Source organism: Carassius auratus, unplaced genomic scaffold, assembly GCF_003368295.1.
Source record: "Carassius auratus strain Wakin unplaced genomic scaffold, ASM336829v1 scaf_tig00025933, whole genome shotgun sequence".
Lineage (NCBI taxonomy): Eukaryota > Metazoa > Chordata > Actinopteri > Cypriniformes > Cyprinidae > Carassius > Carassius auratus.
The window spans coordinates 94,348-107,272 of NW_020525469.1; the positions used below are offsets into that span (position 1 = coordinate 94,348).

General features: G+C 38.2%; 1 protein-coding gene and 1 long non-coding RNA gene across 2 annotated transcripts in view; one reads left to right on the forward strand and one right to left on the reverse strand.

Moving 5' to 3' along the window:
- Window positions 1-12,925, reverse strand: part of LOC113078530 (SLAM family member 9-like) — a gene marked incomplete at its 3' end in the record, with an annotated part of 53,988 nt that overhangs the window by 26,336 nt on the left and 14,727 nt on the right. The window lies entirely within an intron of this gene.
- On the forward strand, window positions 1,203-5,099 carry LOC113078544 (uncharacterized). Its single transcript, XR_003281548.1, has 3 exons — window positions 1,203-1,287; window positions 1,427-1,452; window positions 4,761-5,099. It is a non-coding gene; the product is annotated as an uncharacterized LOC113078544 (long non-coding RNA).

Consider the following 12,925-nt stretch of genomic DNA (forward strand, 5'->3'; position numbering starts at 1 on the left):
TGAGCAGAATACAACTTTTAAAAAGGGACCACATCCATATCATTGAATAAGTAATATAAAAAGAAAGATCCTTTGCTTAGCTGTTGGTTTGTGTTTCAGGTGTTACTGCTGCTGAACAAGATAAAATGAGAAGAAAGTCAGTGAAGGAGGGAGAATCTGTTACTTTAGAAGTCGTGGAAATAAAAAGAAAAAATAATTTGATGTTGTGGTATTTTAATGACTCTCATCGCTAAAAATTTAAGTGAAATCTGCACAGATGATCAGTGTAAAGAGAGATTCAGAGACCGACTGAAGCTGGATCATCAGACTGGATCTCTGACCATCATGAACACCAGAACCACAGACTCTGGAGAATATAAACTTCAGATCAACAGCAGCAGATTCACCATTATTAGGAGCTTCAGTGTTACTGTCACTGGTGAGTATCACTTAGTTACTTAAGTCCATTTTTCTATGAACAGTTTTTAATGAAAGTTTGAATTTTTAGATCATCCAGTTATTGTAATGTTGGCCTATATTGAAATATAATTGAGATAATCACCTTCATATGCACTCCTAATAACATAATTGTCAAAACAAACATACTGATCACAATACTAACATGAACAGTGTTTAATAAGTAAGGAATAATTGACGACAGGCCGTTGAATTATTAGAAAAATAAGGTGTGCATTATTTTTCTAATAATTCAACGGTCCGAAGTCAATTATTCCCTTTATACTAAGGTTACCACACTTCAAGACATCGATCCGATGATTTATTTAAAGAGATTCGTCTGGTTTCAAGAAATTTCAAGAAAAAATCTTTACATTTTGAGAAAATAAACCTTGTTAAATTACGAGAAAAAACTCATAAAATTTAAAGAAAAAAGTCTAAATAACATGTTGCAATTAAACTTGTTACATTTTTGGAAAAAATTGTTAAATATTGTGTACTTTTTGTAAAAATTGTGTAAAAAAATGCCGCTGCTGTTGTTACTTACTAAGTGTAAATAGTACATATAACTCTCTACACTGTAAACAGCATCTGGCAGGAGTGTCCGAAGTCCTATGAGATGAAATGAACATGAAATGGGTGTGTTTATTATTATTGCTTGGCCCTAATCCTCTTCCATAGTAAAGTGTAAATATCAGACAAAGATATTGTTTATCATCAGTCACTCTCTTAATAATAATGGCTGTTTGTTTTCAGCGGTTCTAACAGGAATATATATCGCTGTTGTTGTTGTTGCTGTTGCTGTTGTTGTTCTGCTGCTCGTTATGTACAGGTGCCATGATAGAAGGGGAGGTAAATATTACATACAGCTGATCAAACAAGAGAGAAATATGATATTTATTGTTTGAAAACAATATTTAAAAAATTGATTTTTTTTTTCTATTTAATCAAAGTACTGCATGGTTAATTGAGTTTATTATTATTCAAACAGACCCTGTGATGCAGGACAGTGATCAGGTAAGATACTATGAGCACTGAATATTTTTTTTGTGTGTGGTTTTACTCAGAAAAAAAAAAGCTGAATATAGATGAATAAGTAAGTACATTTTATGCAATTTAAAATATTTAGTATTAAAATCTATTTTGATCCGGTCACTGAACTTCCATTAATTCTCAGACCCTAACACTACACAGTACACAGTTTGCCCTTTAATAATATCTCATACCTGCACTTGGATCTCTCCGTGTATTCCTGTATCACCGAACGTGACAGAAGGACTCCGTCACAAACGAGATCCAGCGGTATGTCGGTTGATGTTTCTTCCCCAGCCACCGAGCGGGAGAGAAGCAATCGGTTTGAGGGAACCCGCCTGGTCGTGTTTCGCGGGACCAGGGGAGGTCACCGAGGAGGGAGTGGCCGAGAGGAAGCTCAGCATCGCTCTCCACCATGGCCCCCCTTCAAATCGGGGCTCATGTGGGAGGGACCAGAGCTGCCGTCTCACCATGGCAGATGGAGAAAGCCAGCGCCACTGCCCATGATGGCCGCAGGTCCAGCGCCACAGCACAAGATGGCCGCCAACCCAGCGCCGCTGCGGTGCATGGCCACCAACCCCGCACCACGAGGCAAGATGGAAGCCAGCCTCACACCACAGTACAGGATGGCCGCCAGCTCAGCGCCACGAGGCAACATGGCCGCCCACCCAGCACCACGAAGCAAGATGGCCGCCAACCCAGCGCCACAAGGCAATATGGACGCCAGCACAACGCCCCAGCACAAAGTGGTCACCAGTCCAGCGCCACGGTGCAAGATGGCTGCCAGCTCAGCGCCAACGCCCAAGATGGCCGCTGACACATTTCTTGATTACTTTGATAGGCTGTCAAAGATCCTAGAGATTCCCAAAACGGTTCACGTCATGGCTGCTGAGCCAGCACCACAGCCCAAGATGGCCGCCAGCCCAGCGCCACAGCACCGGGTGGTCGCCAGCCCAGCACCACAGCACAAGATGGCCGCTAACCCACCACCAATGCCCAAGATGGCCACCGGTCCAGCGCCACAGCACAAGATGCTCGCCGGCCCAGCACCACAACCCAAGAGGGCCCCCTGTCCAGAGTCATGGCCCAAGATGGCTGCTTGACCCTCCAGAGTCGAGTCAGGTTCCAGTTGACCCTCCAGAGTCGAGTCAGGTTCCAGTGAACTCTCCAGAGTCGAGTCAGGTTCCAGTTGACCCTCCAGAGTCGAGTCAGGTTCCAGTTGACCCTCCAGAGTCGAGTCAGGTTCCAGTTGACCCTCCAGAGTCGAGTCAGGTTCCAGTTGACCCTCCAGAGTCGAGTCAGGTTACAGTGAACTCTCCAGAGTCAGGGCTAGTCACCGATGATCCTCCAGAGTCAGGGCTAGTCACCGCTGACCCTCCAGACTCAGGGCTAGTCACCGATGACCCTCCAGAGTCAGGGCTAGTCACCGATGACCTTCCAGGGTCAGAACTAGTCACCGATGACCCTCCAGAGTCAGGGCTAGGTACCATAGACTTTCCAGAGACAAGGCTGGTCACCGTTGACCTTTCAGAGTCAAGTCAAGTCACTGGTGATCTTCAAGGACTGTGTCAAGTCACTGCTGATCTTCAAGGACACACACACATATACTATGTGTTAACGAGGAAGCGCTAATTTAAGTAATAAATGAGGTAATATATTATTATAATATGATTATTTATTTTATTGGCATATAAAAGAGTTATCTATAAATGATGTATTAAGAGGTATGTATAAATTATAAAACACTATGACAAGGTAATGTTTAACTTATATATATTTATATATTTCATTTATTACATGTTATATCTCACACATGGAGTGGCATTTTCTATAATGTCTAAATTCTAAATCAATATATATATGATATGACTTAATGTATAATTAGCATAAAACAAACAATATAATTCACATTCTCAAGGATTAAATATTAAATGAAAAAAAAAAATGATTGCACAGCCATCAGTTAGGTGGCGATATGCACTAACTAATAAACAAAAGAAGAAGAAAGAAACAGCTTGGCGTGCTTTTTCTTAGCGTCTGTTTCTATAGTGACTCGTCGATTCATCGCTCTGTTGAGAATGTCTCGAGTCTTAACCAGGAACATACTCTGAGTTGAATGAACTGACTCCCGGACACGTTTTTGGAACCACATACCTCGAGTAAGCAAGGTTTGGGATTAATCAACTGAGAGTTCAGGGTTTAGTTCACGGTAAGTTAACCCTGCTTTCTGGAATACACCCGTTTGCCAGTGTTTGACCCAGGCCTGTTATGACCACTTCTCTGTGTAGCAAAAGATCGCACATGGTTCTCACATCTAACGACTCGTCAGCCCCGTTACACCATCATTGTATTATTATCGTAATTACATTTATGTGATATTAGCTGTTATGACACTGGTCTAGGATCAGCATGTAACATACATAGTTCTTACAATAAATGACAAATAATATGAAATCAAAAATGTAACTTCATCAAGAGAGCTAGTAAATGTACCAATACTGACTTATTAAAGGTCCAAGGTGTAATATTTACAACGATATATTTAAAGAGATAAAGAGATTTTCAGAGGAGTATAAAGACCTTACTTAATGAACTGTTATGTTTTTGTTACCTTAAATTTAGCTATTTCTTTCCCTTACATTTCCCTTACATTGAAATCGCCACCATGTTTCTACATTAGCCCTAAACGGACAAACTGCTCTACATAATGTGTTTCATCACTTTATTTATGCTTCTCTGAAGGGTGTGGTGAGCGGTGGACTGAGCCGTTTGTTGCAATTCGCAACCTCACCGCTAGATGCCACTAAAATTTACACACTGTACCTTTAATACTTGCCAATATGATGCATCAAGAATTTTAGATGTGCAAGCTGTTTAGGAAGATGAATGTCTCTGCAAGATTAGAAATGTATTATTTAAAATCACATGATACAGTTTAATTATTATTATTATTTATTTGTAACTTTTTAAGGGCTTGCTCCTTTAGACTTGTAAGGAAACGGTCACTGTTGGTCTGATAATTATGGAGGCGGTCCACTGCATTATGTTGATGCCAAAAGTTTCGTTTTGCTGCTGTGATGAGTAATTTTTTTTTATAAGAGATGTCAAGAGAAAATTTGATTCTTCATGTAAATTACCATTTTAATAGAAGCATCCCACATTTAAAACATGTTAGCAGTTAATCTTAAATATCAGGATATCAGCTTGTGAAATATTTAATACTATAATACTTGTACTCTTTGTGTAACTGAACCATCAATCCTGTTGATTTCTTCTGTGATTCTGTGTTTTAGAATCATTCTGGAGATTTTTCCCCTAATCAATCTGAAGCTCTGCCGATGAACGGGACGCCCTCTAGTCAGTCTGAGACACATACTGCCAATGAGATGTCACAGTAACAGTAGTGTTTTGATTGTTTCATATGAAGAGAACATAAAGAGAAGATTGGAAATGAGAGAAGAGCATCAGCTGAAACTCACAACATTCATAAACACAATACCATGATTCCAGTATTAGGTAGGAATTGCACCTAATTCAAACTAGTTTGCAATATAATTTATAATTATTATAATTTATAATTCAATTATTAAGTGATTTAATAATTTAAATCTATATTTAAATAATGTAGGTTGCTTCAGAAAAATAAAAATACATAAGCAAAAGTTAGCAGCAATAGTGCTTAATGTTTTTCAGTATAAAGACGGTTCATTAAGAAATGAATGTGAACCATTTAATTTAATACATAAAACAATCAGTCTTTACAGAGTAGCTGCCATCAATAAACTCACAGGTACAAAATACTGAATTGAGTCTGTATTACCAATACTAGTAATATTAAGTCTTTAAAGTGTCATTATTGTCATTTGACAACACTATAGAGAGGAACATGCCTGATGAAAACACCAGTGTGCCTTTATTCATAGCATTCATATCACTCCAAGCTGGTGTTTATAGCAGGAATCAGTATATTTGTGTTTGAGTCTATGAAGCAGTTTATCTGTTTGTTCTGGTGTCGTAGCTTCATGGTTAAAGAAAGTTTGACAGTTTAAATCCTGACAGGGTTGATCCATGAAATATCACCATTGTGTCCATGATCAAACTCAAGGCACTGAACCCCCAACTTCTCCCCGGGTGCTGCAGCATAAATAATGAACACTGCTCTGTGTGTGTGTGTGTGTGTGTGTGTGTGTGTGTGCATGCACTTTGGATGGGTTAAATGCAGAACACACATGCACACATTCGAAGTATGGGTCACCAAACTTGGCTGTATGTCACGTCACTTATATTAAGTAGAATTATATATATATATAATATCGGCAGATCTCCAATCTAAATAATTCAATCTCATTAGTTTTTATTATTTTCTCATTAATAAAATAATTAAGTCTCGGATCTGAACTCTGAGATCTGGGGTTCCCAAATCAATGGCAGGATTTAGAAGTGTCATCAAGGTGTATTTTATTGTAAATATTCTCAGAAAAGTAATTTCAGACTCATAAAGTTAAAGTACAATTATAGGCCTTAGAAAAACCTTTACCTCAAAGTCAGAAGACAAAACTTGGCTGCCTTGCACTTTCAGTGGGATATTGTTAGACCCACTTTTTATTATATTTTTTTACTTTGCATCAAACGTGCTGTGAAGGCCTTGTCTATATAAACACTGTTTTATTTACAGGAAAATGGAAAGGAACTTGAAAGGTCTTTGTATGTTCGTATAATAAATTACATTAAAGCAGATCTGATTCACTCTTAACTTGAATCTGACTTTATCGTGACATTTCTGAGTTTGTTGTTAGAAATAAACGAATAATTTATCTGTGACTGATTAAATACATCTTCAACACTAGATTGCGCTCCAGCTAATACATTGTGCATACCACTTGTACTAGTTTTTTGCCCATATTACACTCTTTCATAAGTAACACATTAAAGTGATTATTATTACGACTAAAGTGTGGTAATTTTATAACACTCACACAAATGGCATCATAGAATCTTTGAAAATTTCACATTTAATTATGGTTAATTCGAAGGAAAAGTAACCACTAAATATTTTGTAAAGATGTAGAGAAGTGATTTATGGTTTAACAGGAGTAAGATGGAGGCCTGTGAGGCGTTCAAGGTAAAGCTCTTTATTCTTTCTCACGGTCTTTTATAACAGATGTTTGTTTTGTCCACGTTATTCAGTTCTTTTTACGGAACTTTTTATGGTGTTGTATTTGTTCAAAGTGCTTGTTATATCATGTAAGTATTGTGGGGTTTTTGGTTTTTATTGTAGAATATTATCACTGTGTGATGGAAATGATTGTCTTTGCTTGAATTTCATGCTTGCTCAGTCCAGTCTCTACTCTCACATCACAGGACAGGAAAAACAACAGGGAAAGTATGGGTGACTCCATCTGTTTATCTGAACAATGGGAAAATACTTCTAATTGTGCAATTCTATCTTACTTATGTTTATCCTGTGTTATGTCGATTATGAGATCTGTTCTGTCACTTACTCAGAAAGCATATTTATTATTATTATTATTATTATTTTTACTTTGAATCAGCCACAGAAAGCACCATCTAAAATAAGCTCATGTAAATATTTTTTTCCTACAGTGTAAATTAACTTGAAGCATATTTGTCTGCTCATGTGTCAAAGGCTTCTGAGGTAAATCGAACGAAGCATTACTTTAAACACCTCAGTCACACACTGATGTTAAACACAAATATAGAGCAGATTCATGCTCATGCAGAAGCTGTTTGTCCAACAAGTAAAATCACATTTCTGTACAGATGTGAATCAAAGGGACAACAGAAGAGTATTTTGCATCTACGGTTTGCACTTTAAAAAAATAGATCAATGCATATGGTCTCTTCAAGACTTTAAGAATCAAACATGAAAATGTGCCATACGTGACAAATGATTTAGATAATTTGTTAAAAGTCCTTGTATTAGGCAAATGCTTTTGAAGTTTTAAGGAGATTCCATGAATTCATCTTTAAGAACCACACTTTAAACCCTGCTGCATGAGAGTTTGATTTCCTGATGCAACGTGGTTCACACCAATCCCAAATCCTGACTTTGAAAACTGAGGTTGTCGCAGGAGGATCTCAGTCTTGCACTTAGATCATCATCTCATGGCATCAGGTACTCCACATCAGGGGCGGACTGGGACCAAAAAGTGGCCCTGGACTTTCTGGCCTACAGCAGCCCACCACATCATAACGTATCCTCCCCTGTTTTGATGTCATTTATTAATTTAATATTTAAGTATACAGTTTTGGGATTTTAACCAATAGGGCAACTGATCCTCCCTAAAAAAAAAAAAAAAAAAAACTTCGTCCAGCAGCTGTACATGCTCATCATCACGTCACAAAACATTCTCCTAGAACTCACACTTTGCATTCAGTAAACAGCGCCATATGAATCATGCATGAAATAGAAGTTTATAAACTCAAACGATAGCTTTATGTGTTTTACAGATTAACTTGAAGTCTTTATTTATTTGAGAATAAAGACTGTTCAATAATAGATCATCTTTTACTCGGTAATACAAGTTCATGATCCGATTTGTGATCAGATGATTCTTTTGAGTCCATCTTTTAAAATATTTTGTTGAACGAAACCAGTGTGGAAACCAATGGTTCACAAACTAAATAGATCTGAGGTGCAGGGCACGTAAAATTGTAAAAAGCAGAGGTGGGAAGTCCAGGGGCCAAAGAGTAAAAGTCCTGCCATATTTTTGTTCCACCCATGAACTCACCAGCCGATTTCATCAGAGGAGGAACCAAGTCATTCCTTCCAAGTCACAAACGAATCTTGAGTCAAATCCCAAGTCCTCGAAGAGTTAAAGTTAATGAGATAATTAAGTGACTAATTAAATGATGATTGTGCATTAGTGATGAACACCTGCTGTTCTTGAGAATTACAGAGGATCAGACGTTGATGTTTTATTGGTTAAAATAAGGCCACCATCATGGAGATCAGTGTTTGGTTTAATTGTGCTCTTGAGCCTTGAATTGGTTGTGCTAGATCTCTCTCTGTAGCTCTGCATGGGGTGTTGTGGAGAAGACATAACTGTGACATATGAAGAACACATAGTCACAATGTGCTGGTTTAACTATATCTCAAATGTTTTTGTTTTCTTTCTTATCAGATGTCTAGGCTTTGAGTAATTCCAGTGAAACTACAGCATGCACAAAAAAAAAAGCATTGCTCTAATGATTACAGGATATTGATTATTTTATTGTAACACATATACAAGTTTGATCTCCAGTGCATTTTAGACGCACACACGTATATCACGAACCAGCATATGAATCTCTACAATGGTGACCATCAACAAAATGCTTCATGGTGCAATACATGAATTACTCCCATAATGCACTGCACTATGAATAATAATTCTCACCACTTTTGAGGATCACATGATACATGTTCATGGCTAAATGCCTAATTCCAAAACGTTTTTTTGTCCTTAATATTGAAGCGTTATATGGTGGCATTTGCATAATGAGATTTCTCTATTTTTTTGTGAAAGTGATATACAGTTAAGTATGGTGACCTGTACTCAGAATTTGTATTCAACCCATCCAAAATGCACAGACAGAGCCGTGAATACACGGCAATTCTCTTTAACAACTAAGCCACGAACTCTTCTCACATAATCAAGAAATTTAATCAAGACCATACAGTCATCAAAAGCATAAGTCACCTGCTAGATCAAGAGTTGTATCAGCATTGCACAAATGTTTGCTGCAAAACAATAATTCAACTGTTTAGAAGCAATTTTTTTAACTCTGCTTAAAGGCTCAAGAGCTCAACTGAAGCAAATACTCACCACAATTATGGTGGCAAAGTTTTTTTTTTTTTCAATTGATTTCATCCAAGGCTGTGTTTAAAGTCAGTTGTAGTTCTTGTGTTTCTCTTTTCTTCAGTGATGTTGATTGTAAACAGCAGGTGTTCAGCACTAATGCGTTTTTCATTTAATTAGTCACTTAATTATCTCATTAACTTTTACTCTTTGAGGACTTGGGATTTGACTCAAGACTCGTTTGTGACTTGGAAGGAATGACTTGTTTCCTCCTCTGATGAAATCATCTGCTGAGTTCATGGGTGGAGCAAAAATATGGCAGGACTTTTACTCTTTGGCCCCTGGACTTCCCACCTCTGGTAAAAAGTCAGGCTACCGCTCTGACCGACGGCTATCTTGAATAGTGACTTGATTTGCGTTGTCCACTCGCTTGAAGGGGTGAAACTTCTTGTAGTTGATCGTTTGCACTTGCTTCTGAATCTTGCCGATTTACGCGTTTTAAACAATTCACGCGCATTCAGAGCTTACGCGCACACGTTCAAAGCTGAGAGCAGCATTTCAGACAATGCGCGTACACAGAATTAATTCATCTTTCGCGTATCATAACTTCTGAATGAACACATACACACTCAATTATCTCAAAATAATTGGCTCTGCAAGTATTCTCTTAACGGTTATGTTTTAAGTGAATGTATACAGTGGTCTGCTGCTCAGAGAAATTCGCTGTACCAGATAAATCTGTCTCTCTCTCTCTCTGTAAATTAGACGATGTGGAAAGGGGCCTGTTTCAAGATACGCAATGGAGTAGACCAAACTAAACAGAGGGCAAAACACCAAACAAAACACACTCCTTGTCGGCCTCGCGATCGACTCATTCACTCATCCATTTGCGTAGAAAAGAGATGTAATTCTATGATTTCCGTCATTTAATATATATATATGTAAATTTGTGTACCGGGTGGGCCGGCCCACATTGGCCAGCGGTCCACCCGTAAAAGTCCCGGTGCTCCAGATGGCCAGTCCGCCCCTGCTCCACATGATCTTCCTCTTTAATCTCCTGTAAAAACGCATCACATAAGAGATTATAATTCTAAACAAAACCATCAGAAGTGTGACACTTAATACAGATTTACACTCACCTAAAGGATTATTAGGAACACCTGTTCAATTTCTCATTAATGCAATTATCTAATAAACCAATCACATGGCAGTTGCTTCAATGTATTTAGGGGTGTGGTCCTGGTCAAGACAATCTCCTGAACTCCAAACTGAATGTCAGAATGGGAAAGAAAGGTGATTTAAGCAGTTTTGAGCATGGCATGGCTGTTGATGCCAGACGGGTAGGTCTGAGTATTTCACAATCTGCTCAGTTACTGGGATTTTAACAGACAACCATTTCTAGGGTTTACAAAGAATGGTGTGAAAAGGGAAAAACATCCAGTATGCGGCAGTCCTGTGGGTGAAGATGCCTTGTTGATGCTAAAGTGGAGAGGAGAATGGGCCGACTGATTCAAGCTGATAGAAGAGCAACTTTGACTGAAATAACCACTCGTTACAACTGAGGTATGCAGCAAAGCATTTGTGAAGCCACAACACGCACAACCTTGAGGCGAATGGGCTACAACAGCAGAAGACCCCACCGGGTACCACTCATCTCCACTACAAATAGGAAAAAGAGGCTACAATTTGCACGAGCTCACCAAAATTGGACAGTTGAAGACTGGAAAATGTTGCCTGGTCTGATGAGTCTCGATTTCTGTTGAGACATTCAGATTGTAGAGTCAGAATTTGGCGTAAACAGAATGAGAACATTGATCCATCATGCCTTGTTACCACTGTGCAGGCTGGTGGTGGTGGTGTAATGATGTGGGGGATGTTTTCTTAGCACACTTTAGGCCCCTTAACGTCAATTGGGCATCATTTAAATGCCACGGCCTACCTGAGCATTGTTTCTGACCATGTCCATCCCTTTATGACCACCATGTGCCCATCATCCGATGGCTACTTCCAGCAGGATAATGCACCATGTCACAAAGCTCGAATCATTTCAAATTGGTTTCTTGAACATGACAATGAGTTCACTGTACTAAAATGGCCCCCACAGTCACCAGATCTCAACCCAATAGAGCATCTTTGGGATGTGGTTGAACGGGAGCTTCGTGCCCTGGATGTGCATCCCACAAATCTCCATCATTTCTAAAGAATGCCTTCATGCTTCTTGTTGAATCAATGCCACATAGAATTAAGGCAGTTCTGAAGGCAAAAGGGGGTCAAACACAATATTAGTATGGTGTTCCTAATAATCCTTTAGGTGAGTGTACATTAGACAAAAAATGCATGGATCTGTTATAAAAGTTGGAAACTGTATTAAAGGCCAATGGGGGTAAAACACCTTTTTTTGGTCCAACCCCTGGACAGTTTATTGAATTAATGCCAAATTGAACAATACATATCTGAACTGATATGTGATTTTGCTAACAAGATCCAATCTACTTGAAAAACTGAAAAAGAACCAAAAATGATGGATGGTGTAAATGCCACCATGGTGTTGTAAAGCAGGTTTGATGATTTTATATATATATTACACCATACACATGCTTTTATAACTTACCAATCTGACGGGACCAGCAAAAACAGAACAAAACAAATATATATACAGCCTATATATACATATATATCAGTTACACATACTTTTTTTAAAAATAGTTCTCAGACTATTAAATAGAAGCAGAATAAGCCAGAAGTAGAAGAAAAATGATGAATATCAGAAGAACTATAGAAAAACTGAGCCACTTGTGAAATGGTTGTATATAAATATATTTTTTGATTGCTTGTGGGGGAAAAAAAGTGCAAAGTTAAAACCATTTGCCATTTCACAGTACCAGGTTTACCCAATGTGCATCATCTGAGTCAAACTGAAACCTGCTGTGGTCGGCTTTCAGAATGTGGTTTGATCTGCCGGGAGGACAAACCTGTTGTATGTGTAGTTTATAGGTGAAAGACTTCTTCCTGTCCTGCTGTTATGAGCAGCTTTTAAGACCTTCTGTTTTAATCTAAAGAAAGAATTGTGATGAGAAACTGTTTCTGACACAGAGGGAGTGAAGCAATAACAAAATGGTTATGTGTAACTTATAATTACTTTTGTGATCATCAGTTGTTTGGTTTTGAAATAAATTGATACTTCTAACAATTAAGCTTGTACTTGTTTGACTTATTACAGGTAAACATTTACCTTTGTATGCACACATTATTCAATTATATTAACAAACAAACCAAAAAAATAAAAATAATCCCACATTTTATTGTAAAATAAATAAATAAAGTAGCTGTTGTTAGCGAACTCTCATTTGTTGTAAATGAAAATGAAAGTGAGCAATGTGATGGCCATGTAAGATGACCTATACTGAGAGTTTGTGCAGTACATATGAAACCCATTAAAGTACACAAACACCATTTACAATTGAGGTTCGGTGCCTTGCTCAAGCGTCTTACCTCAGTCATGGGTACAGAATGTGGAAGAGAGTGCTGTTCATTCACTCCCTCCACCCAAAACTCAAGACTCAAACCCACAACCTTCAGGTTGCAAGCCTGACTCTTTAACCATTAGATCAAAACTACCCATCAATTAGAAGTTTGGATGGTGTGAAAAATCCATC